Genomic DNA, 24,401 nt, shown 5'->3' with positions numbered 1-24,401 from the left:
GGGCTCCGTGTCGACAATAAAGGGTCCAGGCCAATTGGCAATAGAGGTATTGTAGCCCTAGAATTTGCTGGTTTATGGGCCTAGCTCGAGGCTAGCTCTGGTGCTTGTTTCGGGACACAGGCATTAGCTAACAGTAGCCACTTGTTTGCAGCTAGCTAGCTCTGATGATCCGGTGTAATGATCCAGAGCAGCAGGAATCCGATGATGTGGAAGAGAGAAGCAATCCGATATGCTCTGGGTTGGTATCACGCTGTGCAGACTGGCAGGTATTGTCCAGGCTAAGGCTGGCTGGTATCCAAGCTAAAGGTGAAGACCGCTAGCCGTGGCTAACAAAGACTAGTAGCTAGTTAGCTGGCTAGCTCCTGATGGAAGTTCTGGGTATAAGGAATAAAAATAGATCCGTACCACATTGAGTGAGGCGGGTTGCAGGAAGGTATATTTAGTTCGTAGATAGAAAGTGAGATTAAAAACTGGCTATTTACACAGGATAAGACAAAGACAAACACACGTCCAACTGCTACGCCATCTTGGATATATCACTCATATCAATATCATTATCCCAGAAAGCTTAGACCCACTCCAATTTGCATACCGCACCAACAGATCCACAGATGATGCAATCTCTATTGCACTCCACACTGCCCTTTCACACCTAGACAAAAGGAACACCTATGTGAGAATGCTATTCATTGACTACAGCTCAGTGTTCAACACCATAGTGCCCTCAAAGCTCATCACTAAGCTAAGGACCCTGGGACTAAACACCTCCCTCTGCCACTGGATCCTTGACTTCCTGACGGGCCGCCCCCAGATGGTAAGGGTAGGTAACAACACATCCGCCATGCTGATCCTCAACATGGGGACCCCTCAGGGGTGCGTGCTCAGTCCCCTCCTGTATTCCCTGTTCACTCATGACTGCATGGCCAGGCACGACTCCAACACCATCATTAAGTTTGCTGATGAAACAACAGTGGTAGGCCTGATCACAGACAACGATGAGACAGCCTATAGGGAGGAGGTCAGAGACCTGACAGTGTGGTGCAAGGACAAGCACCTCTCCCTCAATGTGATCAAGACGAATGAGATGATTGTGGACTACAGGAAAAGGACCGAGCACACCCCCATTCTCATCGACGGGGCTGTTGGAGAGCTGGTTGTGAGCTTCAAATTTCTTGGCGTCCACATCAACAACAAACTAACATGGTCCAACACACCAAGACAATTGTGAAGAGCACACGACAAAACCTATTCCAACTCAAGAAACTGAAAAGATTTGGCATGGGTCCTCAGGTCCTCAAAAGGTTTTACAGCTGCACCATCGAGAACATCCTGACGGGATGCATCACTGCCTGGTATGGCAACTGCTCGGCCTCCGACCGCAAGGCACTACAGAGGTTAGTGCTTACAGCCCAGTACATCACCGGGGCCAAGCTTCCTGCCATCCAGGACCTCTATACCTGGCGGTGTCAGAGGAAGGCCCTAACAATTGTCAAAGACTTCAGCCACTCTAGTCATAGACTGTTCTCTCTGCTACCGCATGGCAAGCGGTACCGGAGCGCCAAATCTAGGTCCAAGAGGATTCTAAACAGCTTCTAACCCCAAGCCATAAGACTCCTGGTTGGGGTTACCCCCCTTTTCTACACTCCTGCTACTCTCTGTTATTATCTATGCATAGTCACTTTAATAACTCTACCTACATGTACATATTACCTCAATTACCTCGACACCAGTGCCCCCGCACATTGACTCTGTACCGGCACCCCTGTATATAGCCCCGCTATTGTTATTTACTGCTGCTCTTTACTTTTTGGCGGGGCATTTTCTTAAAACTGCATTGTTGGTTAAGGGCTTGTAAGTAAGAATTTCACTGTAAGGTCTACACCCTGTGACAAATACAATTTGATTTAACACACACACACGCACAAACGAACACACACACACAGGGACACAGGCACTCTCTCTCTCTCTCACACACACACACACACACACACACACACACACACACACACACACACACACACACACACACACATGTGGTTGCGTAAGTATGTTTCTGGCTGGGACACACCGCCTGCCTGATGGCTGCTGCCGGTTGGGTTGAAAATGTTGTGTGTGTGTGTGTGTGTCTGTTAGTGAGCACAGGACAGGGAGCAGTGACCCCATGGTACCAGACAAACGCAAGCACACCACCAGATGACCACAGTCAGAGCACACACACACGTTTTAAACCAACCGGCAGCATCGAAAGCAGCCCTCAGGCAGGCAGTGTGTGTGTGTATGTGTGTGTGGACGTGTTTAACTATTCTTGTAGTAAACAAACAAATATTTGACCAACTGGGGACATTTTGTTAGTCCCTACAAAGTCAAATGCTATTTCTAGGAGGTTTAGGGTTAAGATTAGAATACGTGTTAGGCTTACAATTAGGTTTATGGTTAGGAGCTAGGGTTAGTTTTAGGTTTAGGAGCTAGGGTTAGGTTTTAGGTTAGGAGCTAGGGTTAGTTTTAGGTTTAGGGTTAGGAGCTAGGGTTAGTTTTAGGTTTAGGAGCTAGGGTTAGGTTTTTGGGTTAAGTTTAGGCTAAGGAGCTAGGGTTAGTTTTAGTGTTAGGAGCTAGGGTTAGGTAAAATAGGATTTTGAATGGGACTGAATTGTGCGTCCCCACAAGGTTAGCCGTACAAGACTGTGTGTGTGTGTGTGTGTGTGTGTGTGTGTGTGTGTGTGTGTGTGTGTGCGTGTGTGCGTGCGTGCGTGCGTGTGTGTGTGTGTCAGAGGCAACCAAGAGCAGGAACCCAGACTTCATCAAAGAAATTGGAAATACAGGCATTGTCCTCCTACAAGAAACATGGTATAGAGGAGACTGATCCACTGGTTGCCCTTTAGATTACAGGGAGCTGGTCATCCCATCCACTAAACTACCAGTGTGAAACAGGAAAGAGACTGAGTGGGTATGTTCATTTGGTATAGAGCAGACCTAACCCACTCTATTAAATTAGTCAAAACAGGAACATTTTACATCTAGCTGGAAATGAATAAGAAAATTATCTCCACAGATAACATTGTGCAACCTATATAGCCCCAATAGAATCCTCATACTTTAATGATGACAGCTTCTCCATCCTAGAGGGGGAGATCAACCATTTCCAGGCCCAGGGACATGTACTAGTCTGTGGCGACCTAAATGTCAGAACAGGACAAGAACATGACACTCTCAGCACACAAGGAGACAGAACAGCGAAACAACATTTGAGGTTACACCAACAGAAAAAACACCCTAATCTGTGAGGTGTAAGGCTGGTTGAGAGCTCCATTAGAAGCATTAGACCAGAACCTTGATACTGTTTGAAGTCTAAGTTTGAACATTAGTCATGAAGCTTAGGCTGGTTGAACCTGCCAGTAGCATATGCTTGTCTCAAAGATTAAGCCATGCAAGTCTAAGTACAGTTGGCTGTTACAGTGAAACTGCGAATGGCTCATTAAATAAAATAAATGATACATTTTAATTTGGAAGAGACAGCTTTTTAAACCAACATGGCTCATTTTAAATAGTGTCTACAATGTAAAAACGATGACAAAACAACTAACAAAAACGGGTCACAATTGCAGCTCTGTCACACGCTGGATCTGTACATAGTCAATGGTAGGCTTCGAGGGGACTCCTATGGCAGGTACACATGTGGCTCATCTCTTGTCAGTAGTACTGTAGACCACTTTATCACTGACCTCAACCCAGAGTCTCTTAGAGCATTCACAGTCAGTCCACTGACACCTCTATGTAACGGCTGTCTTCTGTGGAAATGGACCAAGGTGCAGCAGGTTGCGTGTTCATCATGATAATTTATTAAATAAACGTGAACACGGGAAAACCAATAAACAAAAGAGAACGACAGACCGACAGTTTTACAGGCTAAGTACTTACATACAGCAGTGCAAAATCAACTACCCACAAAACCAAGTGACAAACATACTCCTACATATATGACTCCCAATCAGGAACAACGATCCCCAGCTGTTCCTGATCAGGAGTCACAAGACCAACACAGAACACAAGACTGCCACGTCCTGACCCCAAAACTACAACAACAGCTCCATCTGCTGGTCAGGACGTGACAGTACCCCCCCCTCAAGGTGCAGACCCCGGAATGCACCTAACAACGAAAAAACACCAACAAACAAAATCCCCAACAAAACCCATAAACAATAACCCCTAAACAATAAGGGAGGGAAGGGAGGGTGGCTGCCGTCACCGACGGCACTGTGCTACACCCTCCCTCCCCAACCCACCTATCCTGGAGGTGGCTCCGGTGCAGGACGTGGACCCTGCTCCACCCTCGGCGTCGCCCACTTTGGTGGAGCCGATAGCTGCACCAGGCAGACGGACCCCTCGAGCCGGGCCGGAGGACAGGAGGGCCCCTCGGGCCGGGCGGGGGGCAGGAGGGCCCCTCGGGCCGGGCCGGGGGGCAGGAGGGCCCCTCGGGCCGGGCCGGGGGGCAGGAGGGCCCCTCGGGCCGGGCCGGGGAGCAGGAGGGCCCCTCGGGCCGGAGAGCAGGAGGGCCCCTCGGGCCGGGCCGGAAGGCATGCGGGCCACTCGGGCCGGGCCGGAAGGCATGCGGGCCACTCGGGCCGGGCCGGAAGGCATGCGGGCCACTCGGGCCGGGCCGGAAGGCATGCGGGCCACTCGGGCCGGGCCGGAAGGCATGCGGGCCACTCGGGCTGGGCCGGAAGGCATGCGGGCCACTCGGGCTGGACCGGAGGGCAGGAGGACCCCTCGGGCTGGACCGGAGGGCAGGAGGACCACTCGGGCTGATCCTGACAGGCCGGGCACCCTGGCAGATCAGGGCAGGCGGGCCACCCTGGCAGAACAGGGCAGTCCGGCCACCCTGGCAGAACAGGGCAGTCCGGCCACCCTGGCAGAACAGGGCAGTCCGGCCACCCTGGCAGAACAGGGCAGTCCGGCCACCCTGGCAGAACAGGGCAGTCCGGCCACCCTGGCAGAACAGGGCAGTCCGGCCACCCTGGCAGAACAGGGCAGTCCGGCCACCCTGGCAGAACAGGGCAGTCCGGCCACCCTGGCAGAACAGGGCAGTCCGGCCACCCTGGCAGAACAGGGCAGTCCGGCCACCCTGGCAGAACAGGGCAGTCCGGCCACCCTGGCAGAACAGGGCAGTCCGGCCACCCTGGCAGAACAGGGCAGTCCGGCCACTCCGGCAGAACAGGGCAGTCCGGCCACTCCGGCAGAACAGGGCAGTCCGGCCACTCCGGCAGAACAGGGCAGTCCGGCCACTCCGGCAGAACAGGGCAGTCCGGCCACTCCGGCAGAACAGGGCAGTCCGGCCACTCCGGCAGTTCAGGGCAGTCCGGCCACTCCGGCAGTACAGCGCAGTCCGGCCACTCCGGCAGTTCAGCGCAGTCCGGCCACTCCGGCAGTTCAGCGCAGTCCGGCCACTCCGGCAGTTCAGCGCAGTCCGGCCACTCCGGCAGTTCAGCGCAGTCCGGCCACTCCGGCAGTTCAGCGCAGTCCGGCCACTCCGGCAGTTCAGCGCAGTCCGGCCACTCCGGCAGTTCAGCGCAGTCCGGCCACTCCGGCGACTGTTGACTGGCGGGCAGCTCCGACGACTGTTGACTGGCGGGCAGCTCCGACGACTGTTGACTGGCGGGCAGCTCCGACGACTGTTGACTGGCGGGCAGCTCCGACGACTGTTGACTGGCGGGCAGCTCCGACGACTGTTGACTGGCGGGCAGCTCCGACGACTGTTGACTGGCGGGCAGCTCCGACGACTGTTGACTGGCGGGCAACTCTGGTGACTGTTGACTGGCGGGCAGCTCTGATGACGACTGTTGACTCCTGATGCGTGGGGCAGGTATTGGACGTACCAGCCTGGAGACACGCACCTCCATGCTAGTGTGTCTAGCGGGAAACACCGGACCGAAAGGGCGCACTGGCGGTCTTGAGTGCAGGGTTGGCATCACCCCTTCCGGCTCGATGCTCCCCTTGCCCTGGCACCTGCGGGGCGCTGGTACTGGGCGCACTGGGCTGTGCGTCCGTATAGGCGAGATGGTGCGCACCTCAGCGTAACATGACGCCCTCCACCTCGTACGCACCGCCCTGTAGTCACGGGTAGCTGGCTTACGGCTCTTCCCTGGCCTGGCCAAACTACCCGTGTGCCCCCCCCAAAAAAAATCTTGGGGCTGCCTCTCGGGTTCCCTTAGCTCCCTTAACTTGTCCGCCCAGAATTTTCTTTCGTCCTGCCAGGTCCATTCTTCCATTTCCTTCTCCTGTGGCTTCCTCCTCTTCTGCTGCTTGGTCCTTTGGTGGTGGGTAGTTCTGTAACGGCTGTCTTCTGTGGAAATGGACCAAGGTGCAGCAGGTTGCGTGTTCATCATGATAATTTATTAAATAAACGTGAACACGGGAAAACCAATAAACAAAAGAGAACGACAGACCGACAGTTTTACAGGCTAAGTACTTACATACAGCAGTGCAAAATCAACTACCCACAAAACCAAGTGACAAACATACTCCTACATATATGACTCCCAATCAGGAACAACGATCCCCAGCTGTTCCTGATCAGGAGTCACAAGACCAACACAGAACACAAGACTGCCACGTCCTGACCCCAAAACTACAACAACAGCTCCATCTGCTGGTCAGGACGTGACACTCTATCAGATCACAGCAGAATCACACTCTACTTTAACATAGCTTTGCTCAATCATTAGGCATCAAAGCCAAAGGAACTGAATAATATTAAGAAATTCTATAGATGGAAGGAAAGTATTGTGTAAATCTACCAAAAAACTATTAGGCAACAACAAATTCAATCCGTTTCTAAACAATTTCCTGAACAAAATGTTTCACTGTAATAGTGAAGGTGTAAACTTAGCAGTAGAAAACCTAAACAGTATATTTGACCTCTCAAATTAACAACAATGACAAATGGTTTAATGAAGAATGCAAAAACCTAAGAAAGAAATTGAGAAACCTATCTGACAAAAAACACAGAGACCCAGAAAACCTGAGTGTACGCTTTCACTATGGTGAATCACTAAAACAATACAGAAATACAAGGAACAGCACGTCAGAAATCAGCTCAATGTAATTGAAGAATCCATATAATCTAACCACTTCTGGGAAAATTGGAAAACTCTAAACAAACAACACGAAAAGTTATCTATCCACAATGGAGATGTATGGATAAACCACTTCTCCAATCTTTTTGGCTCTATAACAAAGAACAAACAGAAAAAACATATACATGATCAAATACAAATCTTAGAATCAACTATTAAAGACTACCAGAATCCACTGGATTCTCCAATCACATTGAATGAACTACAGGACAAAATACAAACCCTCCAACCCAAAAAGGCCTATGGGGTTGATGGTATCCTAAATCAAATTATAAAATATACAGACCACAAATTCCAATTGGCTATACTTAAACTTTTTTACATCATCCTCAGCTCTGGCATTATCATTAACAGCAGACTTGTACATTTCCTCAGCGAAAACAATGTACTGAGCAAATGGCAAATTGTCTTTTTACCAAATTATCATACAACAGACCACGTATTCACCCTGCACACCCTAATTGACAAACAAACAAACCAAAACAAAGGTAAAGTCTTCTCATGCTTTGTTGATTTCAAAAAAGCTTTCGACTCAATTTAGCACGAGGGCCTGCTATACAAATTGATGGAAAATGGTGTTGGGGGAAAAACATACGACGTTATAAAATCCAAACATATTGGGTGAAATAACAGTGTGCAATCACAGCAGCAAGATCTGTGACCTGTTGCCACAAGAAAAGAGCAACCAGTGAAGAACAAACAACATTTTAAGTACCACCTATGTTTATGTTTATTTATTTTCCCGTTAGTACTTTAACTATTTGCACATCATACATACAAATAAGTTGAGACACACACACACACACACACACACTCGCTCGCTCTCTCTCCCTCTCTCACACACACACACACACTCACCAACACAAACACAAACACTCTTGGGGAGCTTGGGGTAGTATGTAGCTGGTTTGGTCTTTCAGCGAGACAGAGGCAGGGCCTTCAAAGTGATGACTGAAGGGGGTAGAGAAAGAGATGGAGTATGTCTGCCCTCTGTCACCCTGCTAAAGTCTGCTCTGTGTGGGTGGGAACTGAGGGGAACTGCTCTAAAGTCTTTCTGCACACATTATCACAGCTGGATGTCTACCCATCAGAGACGGTTGTGCTGGCCATCAGAGTACAGCCCATGCATGCACACACACACCGACAAGTGAAAGTGTGCGTGCACACACACACACACACACACACACACACACTGTACATATACACAGACGCACACACAAACACACACACATACTGTACACACACAGACGCATATTCACACACACATACGGTACATATACACAGACGCACACACAAACACACATTCACACACACGAGCGAGCGCACACACACACTCACTTAAACGTACCCACACAAACACACACAAAGACTAACAAACACAAGCAAGCACAGAGCTAAGCAGAAAATGCCAGCCTGTGCCTAAGCTAGAATAACAAAGAGAGAGGGAGAGAGGGAGAGAGGGAGAGAGTGTACATAATGGTATTTTGTTTTGTTTAGGTTTCATGGTCGTGCGTCACATTAATTTTCTCTGGTAGAGCAGCTCTTTTCTTCTCTTCCCTCCTACACTCGGCACACACGTGGCTCCTAGCATTGGGAAGGCAACAGAAACAACCGACACTCACACATACATACATCCACCCACCCACATACACCCACCCACACACAGCCAGAGACACGCAGCCAAAAACTCACAGCCATTTGTCTCTCTCTCTCTGTCCCTCTCTATGTCTGTCCCTCTCTATGTCTGTCCCTCTCTATGTCTGTCCCTCTCCCTCTCTCTGTCCCTCTCCCTCTCTCTCTGTCCCTGTCCCTCTCTCTCTCTGTCCCTCTCTCTCTCTGTCCCTCTCTCTCTCTGTCCCTCTCTCTCTGTCCCTCTCTCTCTCTGTCCCTCTCTCTCTCTGTCCCTCTCTATGTCTCTCTTTCTCTCTCTTTCTCTCCCTGTCCCCCCCTCTCTCTTTCTCTCTCTCTCTGTCCCTCTCTCTATTTCTTTGTTTGTGTGTGTCTTTTCCTCTTTCTCCTCTCTGATCATCTCAATTAAAGACTGTGGAAACCATTGAGCAGCAGCGTACAGCTTGGTCTACCTGGTAAGGCAGTGTGGGACTCGAGGTGGTGAGTCGAGGTCGGTGCAGACAGAGGCCTCTTATCTTCAGAAGTGCGGTACGGGACAGGACAGAGATGACCAAGGAAAGACGATACCAAGGGACAACCTAGTCACACCTGGAAAGGAGAAAGGGTGAATAAGTTTACTTAAGACTGGGACTAATATACTACGGTACACAGACACTCAAGCACTGTATCGACAGTGAAGTGTGTACATTTACAAACAGAGAGAAAGAGAGGAGGAGAGATGGGGAATGAAAGGGAGAGAGAGAAAAAAAAAAGAGAACGAACAAGGTTCTAATCCAAAAGATTCCCCCTTATTGACTACAGTCCAGAAACCTTGTGTTTGTTTATTTCATATCTTGGCAAAATATTTATTTCCCTCCCAGAAGTTAGAAAGAAACAAACAGTAGATTTGATCATGAGCATGAATACAGTGACTGTTTCTTCAGCCAGCCCAGATGGTCATGAGCGTGTATCACTGTGACTGTTTCTTCAGCCAGCCCAGTTGATCATGAGCATGAATTACAGTGACTGTTTCTTCAGCAAGCCCAGATGGTCATGAGCGTGTATCACTGTGACTGTTTCTTCAGCCAGCCCAGTTGATCATGAGCATGAATTACAGTGACTGTTTCTTCAGCCAGCCCAGATGGTCATGAGCGTGTATCACTGTGACTGTTTCTTCAGCCAGCCCAGATGGTCATGAGTGTGTATCACTGTGACTGTTTCTTTAGCCAGCCCAGTTGATCATGAGCGTGTATTACTGTGACTGTTTCTTCAGCCAGCCCAGTTGATCATGAGCATGAATTACTGTCACGCCCTGATCTGTTTCACCTGTCTTTGTGCTTGTCTCCATCCCCCCTCCAGGTGTCGCCCATCTTCCCCATTACCCCCTGTGTATTTATATCTGGGTTCTCCATTTGTCTGCTGCCAGTTCATTTTGTTTGTGAAACCTAGCAGCATTTGTTCCCCTGCTCCTGTCTGTTTCTTGCTCCTGTTTTCTAGTCCTTCCCGGTTTAGACCGTTCTGCCTTCCCTGACCCTGAGACTGCCTGCCGTTCTGGACCCTTTGCACCCTCTCTGGATTATTGACCCCTGCCTGCCCTGACCCTGAGACTGCCTGCCGTTCTGGACCCTTTGCATCGCCTCTGGATTATTGACCCCTGCCTGCCTTTGTTTGACCTGTCGTTTGCCTGCCCCTGTTTTTGAAATGAACTTTTGTTTCTTAGACACTGACTGCATCTGGGTCATACCTAAAACGTGATAATTACAGTGACAGTTTCTTCAGCCACCCCAGTTCCCTGGTGGCATGTTGTGTTGTGTGGGTTGTCGTCTGGTACTGTCGTGTCTGTAGTGTCTTGTTAAAACCAACCAGCTAATGCAGGGAGAGATAGACAGTAGGTAACTGATGCACACACACACACACGCACACACACGCACACACACGCACACGCACGCACACACACACACACACACACCATGAAGAACTTGAGATCGTGCCTGCAGCAACACAGTACCAGTAAAGGAAACAGACACCATTTACAGTACAATAGGTGAGTGTCTGAAGTTATATCATGGATGGGAACTATAAAGAAATATGCTGTTTGTGCCTACATATACATACACCTGTTACACCCTCGACAACTGTGATTATTATTATTTGACCATGCTGGTCATTTATGAACATTTGAACATCTTGGCCATGTTCTGTTATAATCTCCACCCGGCACAGCCAGAAGAGGACTGGCCACCCCTCAAAGCCTGGTTCCTCTCTAGGTTTCTTCCTAGGTTTTGGCCTTTCTAGGGAGTTTTTCCTAGCCACCATGCTTCTACACCTGCATTGCTTGCTGTTTGGGGTTTTAGGCTGGGTTTCTGTACAGCACTTTGAGATATCAGCTGATGTAAGAAGGGCTATATAAATAAATGTGATTTGATTTGATTTGATATAGACTGAGACTGGATAGTGTGATCGTGTAAGTGTGATGCGTAACCTTGGCCGAGACCTGAAGACTTACATTATCTCCCTGAGTTAAAGGCATAAGCTGAGTGGGCTAACACAGTCTTGTGGCAGGCAGTAGTCGAACCTAGTTGGTAACACCCTGTTATGTGGTTACTCTGTTTCATAACAGTGCTTTGGTTTAAGGTCCATAGTTAGCTTTCTTACCCAGAACCCTCTCGGTCTAGCACCATGCTCTAACTCACTGAGTTCATCAATACCAATCCCATCCCCTCTGAGAGACAGCCATCCTATCCTACGCCAGGATCCTAGACAGTACGGGAGACTGGCCCATCCTCAGTCCCATCCTCTCCCACTTCACATGGACACACACACAAACAAACAGAGAGAGGATGGACCTGGGTTCCATCCCGTCACAAGGACCATCAAAATGGTTCTGGATGAGAGAGAGCCAAGCCATAAAGTCCAGGAGCTTACAGCAGGACAAAGTGGGGATAAAGTAAACATAGAACACCAGCAACGCGCATAAGCACTGAGTCATACAGTCATGAACAGACTCTCAGACAGACAATATGTTCACTGAGCAAACCCACAGCTAGCTACACACAGTAAATTACACATAACCCACTCCAGGCGTTGTGGGTTCTTGGTAATGTAATAGACTCAGCTCAGCCTGGTCCCTATTTCTGCTGTCTTGCCAACTCCTTTTGTCTGCTAAAGACCCCAGCAATAGCCTGTGTTCTTTCTCTCTCTCTCTCTCTCTCTCTCTCTCTCTCTCTCTCTCTCTCTCTCTCTCTCTCTCTCTCTCTCGTCAGGATGTCATTATGTGAGTTTCAGAGTGTGCAGCATCTAAATGAGCCTCTCTACTCTGACCACTCGGGGTGTGGCTCGGTTGTTTTGTGTGTGTTTTTGGTTTTACTATCCTTGTGGGGACCAGAAGTCCTCACAAGGATAGCCAAACAAGGAAAATGTGGATAAGTGGGGACATTTCACCGGACCTCACAGGGGAAATTGCTATTTTAGGCTTATGGGTTAGGTTTAGAGAAAGGGTTAGAATTAGGGTTAAGTTTACAGATAGGGTTAGAATTAGGGTTAAGTTTACAGATAGGGTTAGAATTAGGGTTAGAAGTAGGGTTAGGTTTAGAGATAGGGTTAGAATTAGGGTTAAGTTTACAGATAGGGTTAGAAGTAGAGATAGTGTTAGAATTAGGGTTAGAAGTAGGGTTAGGGTTAGGATTAGGGTTAGAAGTAGAGTTAGGTTTAGAGATAGGGTTAGAAGTAGGGTTAGGTTTGGGAAAATAAGATTTTGAATGGGAATGAATTGTTAGGATAGTAAAACAAACGTGTGTGTGTGTGTGTTGACTCATCCCTTTAGCAGTGTATCTTGCAGTAGGAATAAGGCAGATGGTTGTTAGCATACACCCAGCATCACCCTGTGAACTGCTGTCTCACCCTCCTCTCTACTGCAGTGATCTTACATACGCTACTCTGAGGGACACACTCACACTCTGTTTGCCAGGTCTTTACGTGCCAGGCGACATGCGTTTCCCTCATACACTCGTCCTCGCTTTCATCCTGAGAGATCATACACACAGCTTACACAGGGTTTCCCAATGTCAGTCCTGTACCCCCCCGGGTGCACATGTAGGTTGTTGCACTAGCACTACACAGCAGATTCATATGATCAAAGCTTGATGAGTTGGTTATTTGAATCGGCTGTGTAGTACTAGGGCAAAAATGTGCACCCAGGTGGTGCCCCAGGACCGAGTTTGGGAAACACTGGTTTAAACGACATACGTTCCTATTTAAATGTAATAAAAATGTGTCATTCAGGCTTTCATGTGAACAGCTGCCAACACGTCCTACAGTATAGTAGAACATGCTATAGTTAATACAATGGGGACAACTAGCATAACATCTCATGCTTGGCTGTTTTTCTGTGATATAAAAGGTAACGGTAATGTAGGTACTGTTGTGTTAGTGCTCTACTGCAGTTTATGAATATAAAAAAGGTTAAAAGATCATAAGGGAGTGCTTTTACAGGGCTTGCCCTTGTTGTACTGGCCACATCTCCACTGAGTCCTTTAATGTTAGCTACATGCTATTGCCAGTAGTGCCGCATCCCAGGGGGAGTAGTGTTGGTGGTGGTACTGGCCTCACTCCCCCCCTATCTGAGCTCTCTACTACAGCCCTCATCCTCCACATACAAAACCTGTTCTGCCAGTCACATTCTGTTAAAGGTCCCTAAAGCACACACATCCCTGGGTCACTCGTCTTTTCAGTTCGCTGCAGCTAGCGACTGGAACGAGCTGCAACAAACACTCAAACTGGACAGTTTTATCTCAGTCTCTTCATTCAAAGACTCAATCATGGACACTCTTACTGACAGTTGTGGCTGCTTTGCGTGATGTATTGTTGTCTCCTTATTGCCCTTCGTGCTGTTGTCTGTGCCTAATAATATTTGTACCATGTTTAGTGCTGTATTTTTTTTATCCCAGCCCCCGTCCCCGCAGGAGGCCTTTTGCCTTCTGGTAGGCTGTCATTGTAAATAAGAATTTGCTCTTAATGGACTTACCTAGTTAAATAAAGGTTAAATAAAAAATATAAACATTTGAAATGGTGGTGATGGTGGTTTGTAGTGGAAGTAGTGCGGTTGCTACAGTTTCTGAGAAAAGGAGCAACTTTTGCTCACTATTACAGTTTCTAACCAGACTCCATGAGGAGGGGACAGCGGAAGTAGACATCCTTCTCCTTCCCTAACTTGAAGTTTCTATCTACCGCTGCCTTAACCTCATCCATAATTCACATAATGAACACCCACACATGCACTAACAAAAATACACACACACACTGCTTATCCCCCCAGGACCGCTTCTCCCAGCAGCCACCTGTCAGACCATGTAAAAAGCAGCACACAGGGGGGCCGAGGTTAAAGTGAACTTGCATTTTTTTTTTTTTCAGGAAATCTCAGGGCTCATGAATTTACAATGTGGCGGAGGAGGATAGGGATCTCTCTCTCTCTCTGAATAAAAGACAAATTGATCTTTCTTTGCCTTTGAACTGCAGAAAGAAACTTGTTTGCACTGTCAGACTCCTTAGTATGAATCTGAAGCACGTTGCCTTAGATGACTCCAAAACCTGATTAAAAGTTTGGCTGGTGTGTTTGTTTACTTAAGATATTTAATATTAAATGAGTAGGATATACTCTGTTTAGGTATTCCTATATGCTTAATTTAGAATTATTAATGTAACGTTAGTATTTCTACAAACATTGGGCTACATTAATAACACTAAATTAAGCACTTGGAATACCTATTTCTTAACTGCTCAACACAGAATAGCTGCATGTGCGCACTCCCTCAAATACTTGAGAAAATATTAGTTATATTTATTCAGCTTTGTTCAATTGTATTCTTCATACTATAAATAATATAAAATAATGCCACGGAATTCTAACCAGATCTTGTCTGCTAAATGAACTAGTGTAGCCCACAGCCATATGGCATAACCAGATCAGGGCCTAACATCAGGACAACTCAGAGTATGCTATTCTGTTCTTCTGAAATAGACTACATTTAGACTACATAGACTACATATCATGCTTCTTTAGACCTAAAATAAATCATGAATTTATTGTGATGGTGTAGGCTATATTACATGGATGTATTGAGATGGTGTAGGCTATATTACATGGATTTATTTGACTTTTTAAAATGTAGATGTTCCAAAGGTCTGCATCAGAAGCTTGTAGGCTATGTGTGAAGCCAGGAGATGTTTGGAAGACACATCAGGGATGCAACTGTGCGCAAAGATATTGGAAGAACTGTCCACATTTACTTTTCGTCAGCCAACAAGATGAGTAGGCCTAACGAACTCCGAAAGCACCAGCCTATACAAAAGTCGACCCATTCTATTCTGTGTGAGAAATAAATATTCCAAACATAGTCTGGGATAGTTGTGGGATGCGATAGATCCCAAATTAACACAACCTCTAGCATCAAAAAACATTTGTTACACAATGTGGCTGACGCAACAGATTAATTAAAAATGTTGATAAACTATTAGGCTATTTCTTCACATTATAAGCGCAGTTATGCGCACACGGCAGTAGATTATAAGCGTGAATGTTCCATTACCGGAAAACACCATTATCAGAATGTACTACAAATACAATTATGCATGTAATGCTTTTATTATAAAGGTGCCTTTTTATGGTGAAAATGATCTTCCTCAAAGTTGAAACTCCCGCGCTGCTTATGTATGCCAGTTAGGCTCTACACCCCTTGTAAAGCGGATTAATGTGCTTCATTTTAAGAAAGTATTTGGCCACTTTAGTTGTGATACAAACCTTATCAAAACATATAGGCCTATGGGCTAGGCTACATGAGGTTTGCAACTATGACTAGAAAAAGTTGCTGGGCATCATTCACAAGTGATAATACACTGCTCAAAAGAATAAAGGGAACACTTAAACAACACAATGTAACTACAAGTCAATCACAATTCTGTGAAATCAAACTGTCCACTTAGGAAGCAACACTGATTGACAATACATTTCACATGCTGTTGTGCAAATGGAATAGACAACAGGTGGAAATTATAGGCAATTAGCAAGACACCCCCAATAAAGGAGTGGTTCGGCAGGTGGTGACCACAGACCACTTCTTATGCGTCCTGGCTGATGTTTTGGTCACTTTTGAATGCTGGTGGTGCTTTCACTCTAGTGGTAGCATGAGACGGAGTCTACAACCCACACAAGTGGCTCAGGTAGTGCAGCTCATCCAGGATGGCACATCAATGCGAGCTGTGGCAAGAAGGTTTGCTGTGTCTGTCAGCGTAGTGTCCAGAGCATGGAGGCGCATCCAGGACACAGGCCAGTACATCAGGAGACGTGGAGGAGGCCGTAGGAGGGCAACAACCCAGCAGCAGGACCGCTACCTCCGCCTTTGTGCAAGGAGGAGCAGGAGGAGCACTGCCAGAGCCCTGCAAAATGACCTCCAGCAGGCCACAAATGTGCATGTGTCTGCTCAAACGGTCAGAAACAGACTCCATGAGGGTGGTATGAGGGCCCGACGTCCACAGGTGGGGGTTGTGCTTACAGCCCAACACCGTGCAGGACGTTTGGCATTTGCCATAGAACACCAAGATTGGCAAATTCGCCACTGGCGCCCTGTGCTCTTCACAGATGAAGCAGGTTCACACTGAGCACATGTGACAGACGTGACAGTCTGGAGACGCCGTGGAGAACGTTCTGCTGCCTGCAACATCCTCCAGCATGACCGGTTTGGCGGTGGGTCAGTCATGGTGTGGGGTGGCATTTCTTTGGGGGCTGCACAGCCCTCCATGTGCTCACCAGAGGTAGCCTGACTGCCATTAGGTACTGAGATGAGATCCTCAGACCCCTTGTGAGACCATATGCTGGTGCGGTTGGCCCTGGGTTTCTCCTAATGCAAGACAATGCTAGACCTCATGTGGCTGGAGTGTGTCAGCAGTTCCTGCAAGAGGAAGGCATTGATGCTATGGACTGGCCCGCCCATTCCCCAGACCTGAATCCAATTGAGCACATCTGGGACATCATGTCTCGCTCCATCCACCAATGCCACGTTGCACCACAGACTGTCCAGGAGTTGGCGGATGCTTTAGTCCAGGTCTGGGAGGAGATCCCTCAGGAGACCATCCGCCACCTCATCAGGAGCATGCCCAGGCGTTGTAGGGAGGTCATACAGGCACGTGGAGGCCACACACACTACTGAGCCTCATTTTGACATGTTTTAAGGACATTACATCAAAGTTGGATCAGCCTGTAGTGTGGTTTTCCACTTTAATTTTGAGTGTGACTCCAAATCCAGACCTCCATGGATTGATAAATTGGATTTCCATTGATTATTTTTGTGTGCTTTTGTTGTCAGCACATTCAACTATGTAAAGAAAAAAGTATTTAATAAGATTATTTCATTCATTCAGATCTAGGATGTGTTATTTTAGTGTTCCCTTTATTTTTTTGAGCAGTATATATAATTCACAAGTGATAGGCTAATATTTTCACCCATCAGACTATTCTTGATTTAATCTAAATAATATATATGTGTGAAATTTGTTTCGATTTAGAATGGACCATGTTCATGCACCTGTATCGATACAGGGGAAGCAGGAAAAAAATCTATGCACTTAAATAGCGAAAAGCGAATGAAGGACGCTTTTCCAGTGGTTGATTTTCATGCCAGTCATGTAGGCTATACTCCTGTTGTAAATATAATCAATGTGCTTAATATTAGGAAAGTTGAGAAATAAATATAGCAGGCCAGGCCTAGCCTATAGAAAGCTGATGGGATCCTCCTCTTTTTAATAGAGGCCATAACTCTGTTCTCACGCAATTGCATAGCCTATAGAAATGTTGCGTAACATTAGCTCATGGGCTCTCTATGATTACATTTGCATTGACGTCAGAGTGATTAGAGGGAAAATAGAGTGCTGAGTACCAGGCAGTTAGCTAGTTTGGTAGGCTACTAATGACCATGAGCAGCATCAGAGATTGGAGAAGCCTAATTACCATGGCTAAATGGTCAAGTGGAATCTTACTGCCTTTCATGACTCGTGACCGCCGGTGTGGCGGCAATACGGTCACCGCAACAGCCCTAGTCACATGTGCCGAATACAACGGGTGTAGGCTTTACCATGGAATGCTTCCCAACGATGCAGAGTTAAAAAAAATATAGTAAAAAGAACAATAGTAACACAAGAGGAATAAAATACACAAGAATGGAGCTATATACAGGGAGTACCAAATCAATGTGCAAGGGTATGACGTATGGTAAAGTGACTAGGCATCAGGATAGATAATAATAAGAATAAAATAAATAACAGAGTAGTAGCAGCATATGATGAGTGTAAAAGTGTGTGTGTGTGTGTGTGTGTGTGTTAGTGTGGTGTTGGTATGCGTGTGTGTTGTGTGTGTGTGTGTATATGTGAATGTGTGTTGGTTTTGTGTGAGTGTCAGCGTACCGTGTGTGAGTTTGTATATAGTGTGTAAACAGTGCCTTTACAAAGTATTCAGACCCCTTGACTTATTCCACATTTTATTGTGTTACAACCATAATTGAAAATTGATTAAATAGATTATCGTGTCATCCATCTACACAAAATACCCCATAATGACAAAGAGAAAACATGTTTTTGGTTGTATTAAAAATGTAATACAGAAAAAAATAATTTACATACGTTTTCACTTCCCGGAGTCAATATATGTTAGAATCACCTTTGGCAGTGATTACAGCTGTACGTCTTTCTGGGTAATTCTCTAAGAGCTTTGCACATCTGGATTGTACAATATATTCCCATTTTTATTTTCAAAATACTTCAAGCTCTCTCAAATTGTTGGTTGATCATTGCTAGACAAAGATGTTCTTGTCTTGCCATAGATTTCCAATCATATTTAAGTAAAAACTGTAAATCGGCCACTCAAGAACATTCACTGTAGATTTGGCCTTATGTTTTAGGTTATTGTCCAGCAGAAAGGTTAATTCATCTCCCAGTGTCTGGTGGGAAACAGATTGAACCAGGTTTTCCTCTAGGATTTTGCCTGTGTAGCTCCATTCCATTTATTTTTATACGTAAAAAATCCCCAGTCCTTAACGATTATAAGCATACCCATAACATGATGCAACCACCACTATGCTTGAAAATATGATGAGTCGTACTCAGCAATGTGTTGTATTGGATTTGCCCCAAACATAACACTTTTTATTGAGGACAAAACGTTAACTGCTTTACCACATTTTTTGAAGTATTATTTTAGTGCATTGTTGCAAACAGGATGCTTGTTTTGTAATATTTATATTCTGTACAGGCTGCCTTCTTTTCACTCTGTCAATTAGATTAGTATTGTGGAGTAACTAGAATGTTGTTGATCCACAGCCATTAAACTCTGTAACTGTTTTAAAGTCATCATTGGCCTCATGGTGAAATCCCTGAGCGGTTGCCTTCCTCTCCAGCAACTGAGTTAGGAAGGACGCCTGTATCTTTGTAGCGACAGGGTATACTGATACACCATCCAAAGTGTAATTAATAACTTCACCATGCTCAAAGGGATATTCAATGTCTGCTTTTTGAATGTTTACCCATCTACCACACTCCAAAAAGCAAGTCCTTCAGGCTCTAGTTTTGTCTTATCTTGATTATTGCCCAGTCGTGGGGTCAAGTGCAGCAAGTAAAGACCTAGTTAAGCTGCAGCTGGCCAAAAACAGAGTGGCATGTCTTGTTCTTCATTGTAATCAGTGGGCTCATATAAATACTATGCATGCCAGTCTCTCTTGGTTAAGAGTTGAGGAGAGACTGACTGCATCACTTATTTTTATAAGAAACATTAATGTGTTGAAAATCCCAAATTGTTTGCATAGTCAATTTACACACAGCTCTGACACACACACTTACCCCACCAGACATGCCACCAGGGGTCTTTTCACAGTCCACAAATCCAGAAGAAATTCAAGCCTGTAATCGAACCCACAAATACTGACACTCCTGATACTCAACTAGTCTAAAGAAGGACAGTTTTATTGCTTCTTTAATCAGATCAACAGTTTTCAGCTGTGCTAACATAATTGCAAAAGGGTTTTCTAATGATCAATCAGCCTTTTAAAATGATAAACTTGGATTAGCTAACATGTGCCATTGGAACACAGGAGTGATGGTTGCTGATAATGGTCCTCTGTACGCATATGAAGATATTCCATAAAAGAATATGCCGTTTCCAGCTACAATAGTAATTTACAACATTAACAATGTCTACACTGTATTTCTGATCAATTTTATGTTATTTTAATGGACAAAAAATGAGCTTTTCTTTCAAAAACAAGGACATTTCTAAGTGACCCCAAACTTTTGAACGGTAGTGTATATAAAATAAATATGTAGTTCGGTCCTTGAGCTGTTGTTTATTAAGGTTCTGTATTATGTCATGATTCATGTTTTGTGTTGACCCCAAGGAGAATAACTGCTGCTCCTAATAAAATACAGAATAACAATAGGTGCCCTTAGCGAGGCCTTGGATAACCTACCTGGTCTTTGTGGTTGAATCTGCATTAGAAATTCACTGCTCGACTGAGGGACCATACAGATAATTGTATGTGTGGGGTACAGAGGTAGTCATTAAAAAATCAAGTTAAACACTACTATTGCACACAAAGTGAGTTCATGGAACTTATTATGTGACTTGTTAAGCAAATTTCTACTCCTAAACCTATTTAGGGTTGCCATAAGTAATTAGTTGAATACTTATTGACCCAAGACATTTAAGATTAATTTGTAAAAAAACGCTAAAACATAATTCTATTTTGACATTATATGGTATTGCTTGTAGGCCAGTGACAAAAAAAATCTCAATTTAATCAATATTAAATTCAGGATGTAACACAACAATATGTGGAAAAAGTTAAGGGGCGTGAATACTTTTTGAAGGCACTGTATTGTACTCTTGTGAGTGTGCATAGAGTCAGTGAAAAATAGGGTCAGTGCAGATAGTCCGGCTAACCATTAATTAACTATTTACCGTAGCAGTCTTATGGCCATTTAGAAGTCTTATGGCTTGGGGGTAGAAGCTGTCTCGGAGCCTGTTGGTCTGAGAGTCGATGCTACAGTACAATGTATGGCTCCGGTACCAATCTATGACTTGGGTGGCTGGAGTTTTTAGCAATTTTTCCAGGCCTTCCTCTGACACCGATTGATATAGAGGTCCTGGATGGCAGGGAGCTTGGCCCCAGTGATGTACTGAGCTGTCCACACCATCCTTTGTAGCGCTTTGCAGTCGAGGGTGGTGCATTTGTCATACCAATTGGTGATGCAACCAGTTAAGATGCTCTCGATGGTGCAGCTGTAGAACTTTTTGAGGATCTGAGGGACCATGCTAAATCTTTTCTGCCTCCTGAGGGGGAAGAGGCGCTTTCCAGCCCTCTTCACGACTGTGTGGGTGTGTGTGAAGCATGTTAAGTCCTTAGCAGTGGCAAGTATTCATGGATGCCAAGGGCCATCTATCTGATGCTGTCTGGTCCAAATGAGTATGACATTTTTGCCACACATAGCATAGAAGGCCAGGGAAGCTAGCATCTGGCCTCCCTTGACAAAAAATGTATAACAAATTTGCCAATAAACGTTGAGCTAAACTTTCAATGGTCCTTGAAAAAAAAAAAGTGTCAAGTGAAGCCAGCTTGGATTTGACGTCACTCTTATAAAATCCCATTGAGCGCATTGTCATTGACAGAAAAACTTGAATTGTTGCATCTCATTGTGTTGTTGTCCACATGTGGCTAGATAGCCAGCTAGCTAAAATTGGCTGTTTCCCAAATTAACCATAGATGGAGATAGGGATTTGGACTTGTGGTTTTACTTAATTCTCCATACTGACCAATGATTATAATGCTGATTCTGATCCAACCATTAATTCATACATTGTTGTAGAAAGCTAATGTTAAATAGCTAACATTGCACATGAATGGAAGTTACCAATTTTAATCACTTAATAATTCATAAACAAAATTGATATCAGTAAAATCAATATAACTAATTGGTAGGTCTACCATTACTTCTTTCGGTCACACTTTATTTGGATAGTATGGATTTTTAATCTATAGATGTCCTACAGATGGTCATACTATCAACAAACTGTTGATAAGCAACTGCTTGCTAAGGTTACAGTTAGCGTTAGGCTTGGGAATAAGGGTTATGGTTAAGTTTGGGTTAGGATAAGGGTTAGGGTTAGACCTTGGGTTAGGGTGTTAGTAGATAGTTAGTTGAAATGTTACTGACAGTCTGCTACCCTTGTTTCTTCTATGAACTTTCATTATCCTCCCTCCTCATGAACGAGAGAAATTATAAAGTATCTTAAAGATATGTGGATTGTCGTCTTGTGAAACAGTGGATGTAAAAAAATCGAGCTAGTTAAAGTATGTACTGCAAAATGTAAAGTACAATTGTGTAAGCTTGCCTTGCTGATATTTGCCATGCAATGGAGCTGAAGTAAGGTAGCTAGCTCTTTTCTTGCTTATTGTGTAGTGGAGGATAAAAATACTTGTATGCCTATGGATGTGTAGCTAGCTATGTAGCCGATCTGTGTATGGACCCTAAAACGTTTGATGTAAATATTAGTTCAGAACAGTGGTTTTAATTGCTTCCACCAATTAATCATTCATCCCCAAGAAATTGCAGAAATGTACTGTTACACACATGACTGTTACATGTCAATATTAGCTAGCTAGCTATGAACCTCAGCTATTATAGCCGGTTTAATTGACTTCAAGACACTCTGAATGGCATCAATGAAGCCTATGGTTTGAGTTGAATGGGTTCTTTTCAATAGAAATGCCCTTTACTCACAATGGCCATGGAGGGTGAGAAGACAGTCCTCCAGAACAACAGGTGCTTTCACGCAAGACTGTGTTGTACTCCTCAAAGCGAGCATAAAAGGTTTTATACTGAACAAAAATATAAACGCAACATGCTTCAATTTCTGAGTTACAGTTCATATGAGGAAATCAGTTAATTAAATTATATTCATTAGGCCCTAATCGATGGATTTCACATGACTGGGAATACCGATACACATCTGTTGCTCACAGATTTAAAAGAAATGGGCCTCAGGATCTTGTCAAGTTATTTCTGTGCATTCAAATTTCCATAAATAAAATACAATTGTGTTCGTTGTCCGTAGCTTATGCCTGCCGATACCATACTCCACCGCCACCTTGGCGCACTCTGTCTACAACATTGACATCAGCAAACCGCTCACCCACACGACGCCATACACGTGGTCCACAGTTGCGAGGCCAGTTATATGTACTGCTAAATTCTCTAAAATGATGTTGGAGGCGGCTTAACATTCAATTCTCTGGCAACAGCTCTGGTGGACATTCCTGCAGTCAGCATGTCAATTGCACGCTGCACCAAGACATTTGTGGCATTGTGTTGTGAGACAAATCTGCACATTTTAGAGTGGCCTTTTATTGTCTCCAGCACAAGGTGCACCTGTGTAATGATCATGCCGTTTAATCAGCTTCTTGATATGCCACACCTGTCAGGATTAACTTGGCAAAGGATAAATGCTCACTAACAGGGATGTAAACTAATTTGTGCACAAAATTTTAGATAAATAAGCTTTTTTGTGCACATGGAACATTTCTGGGGTCTTTTATTTCAGCTCATGAAACACTATATGTTGCGTTTATATTTTTGTTCAGTGTAGCTCGTTTGGTAGTTCTGCATCACTGGGCATCTCACGGCTGGGTTTCCCTTTGTAATATGTTAACAACTCCAGATAAAGGCACAACCGTTACAGTAGAATTACTATACATTTATATTTCTATGGGCACAAAGCTTAAGTGCAGTGCAATTTACTACCAATTCAAATGTATTAGTTCTTTTTTTAATGGAAGAAAAAAACATGGCAGATCTATAATAGTTAAGCTAGTAGAATAAATTATTATCTTTGATTAGCTCAAATCATTAATCACCTTCAGCAGGCAGCCTCCCCTGGAGTAGCCTAGCTCTGTGGCTCACCCAGAGCCAGCATGGGATCATACACTAGGATCACGCTGTGGAATGACGTACTGTATTTGATGGCCCAGTGTGACTTCCTCTCCCTCTAGGAAGTCATCTTCACCACCAGAGGCTTCTGGTGCATCAAGATATTATTATCAACCCTCAAGGCCCATGGGATAATATCATTATCAACCCTCAAGGCCCATGGGATAATATCATCATCAACCCACAAGGCCCATGGGATAATATCATTATCAACCCTCAAGGCCCATGGGATAATATCATCATCAACCCACAAGGCCCATGGGATAATATCATCATCAACCCACAAGGCTCATGGGATAATATCATAATCAACCCACAAGGCCCATATAATTATATCACCCCATCACCAGGCCTCCAGCAAAGACCACACAGGGTAGGCCTACAGACAGTGAGTAGGTGGAGAATGGCTTTAGATGTGCATTAGGCCTAGTACATCCTTCCCATGAAGTACCAGACCAGCTAGCTAGAAGCATAGAGCAGCAACCCATGTTCCTGCTTAACTGTGTATGGTGAGGGGGAGGGAGAGGGAGTGAGGCAGAGAGAGAGAAAATGAAAGCGGGGGAGAGAGAGAGTTAGAAAGGGAGAATGGAGTTAGAAAGGGAGATGGAGAGAGAGGGGGCGGGGAGATAGAGAAGGAGGGAA

The 24,401-nt window shown here is 45.2% G+C and overlaps 1 protein-coding gene across 17 annotated transcripts in view; it reads right to left on the bottom strand.

The window, feature by feature from the left end:
* LOC106582286 (microtubule-associated protein 2) overlaps positions 1-24,401 on the bottom strand; it is a 182,022-nt gene that overhangs the window by 100,236 nt on the left and 57,385 nt on the right. For 16 of the 17 annotated variants that reach the window (XM_014165207.2, XM_045704737.1, XM_045704736.1 and 13 more), the window contains one exon: positions 9,212-9,347. The exons of the other annotated variant lie outside the window; for it this stretch is intronic. The gene's annotated coding sequence lies outside the window, so the exon portion shown is untranslated. The remainder of the gene's footprint in view (positions 1-9,211; positions 9,348-24,401) is intronic. 17 annotated transcript variants of the gene reach the window in all.

The sequence above is a fragment of the Salmo salar genome, chromosome ssa21 (assembly GCF_905237065.1).
Source record: "Salmo salar chromosome ssa21, Ssal_v3.1, whole genome shotgun sequence".
NCBI classification, from domain to species: Eukaryota; Metazoa; Chordata; class Actinopteri; order Salmoniformes; family Salmonidae; genus Salmo; species Salmo salar.
This window is presented reverse-complemented; position numbering and strand designations above follow the sequence as displayed.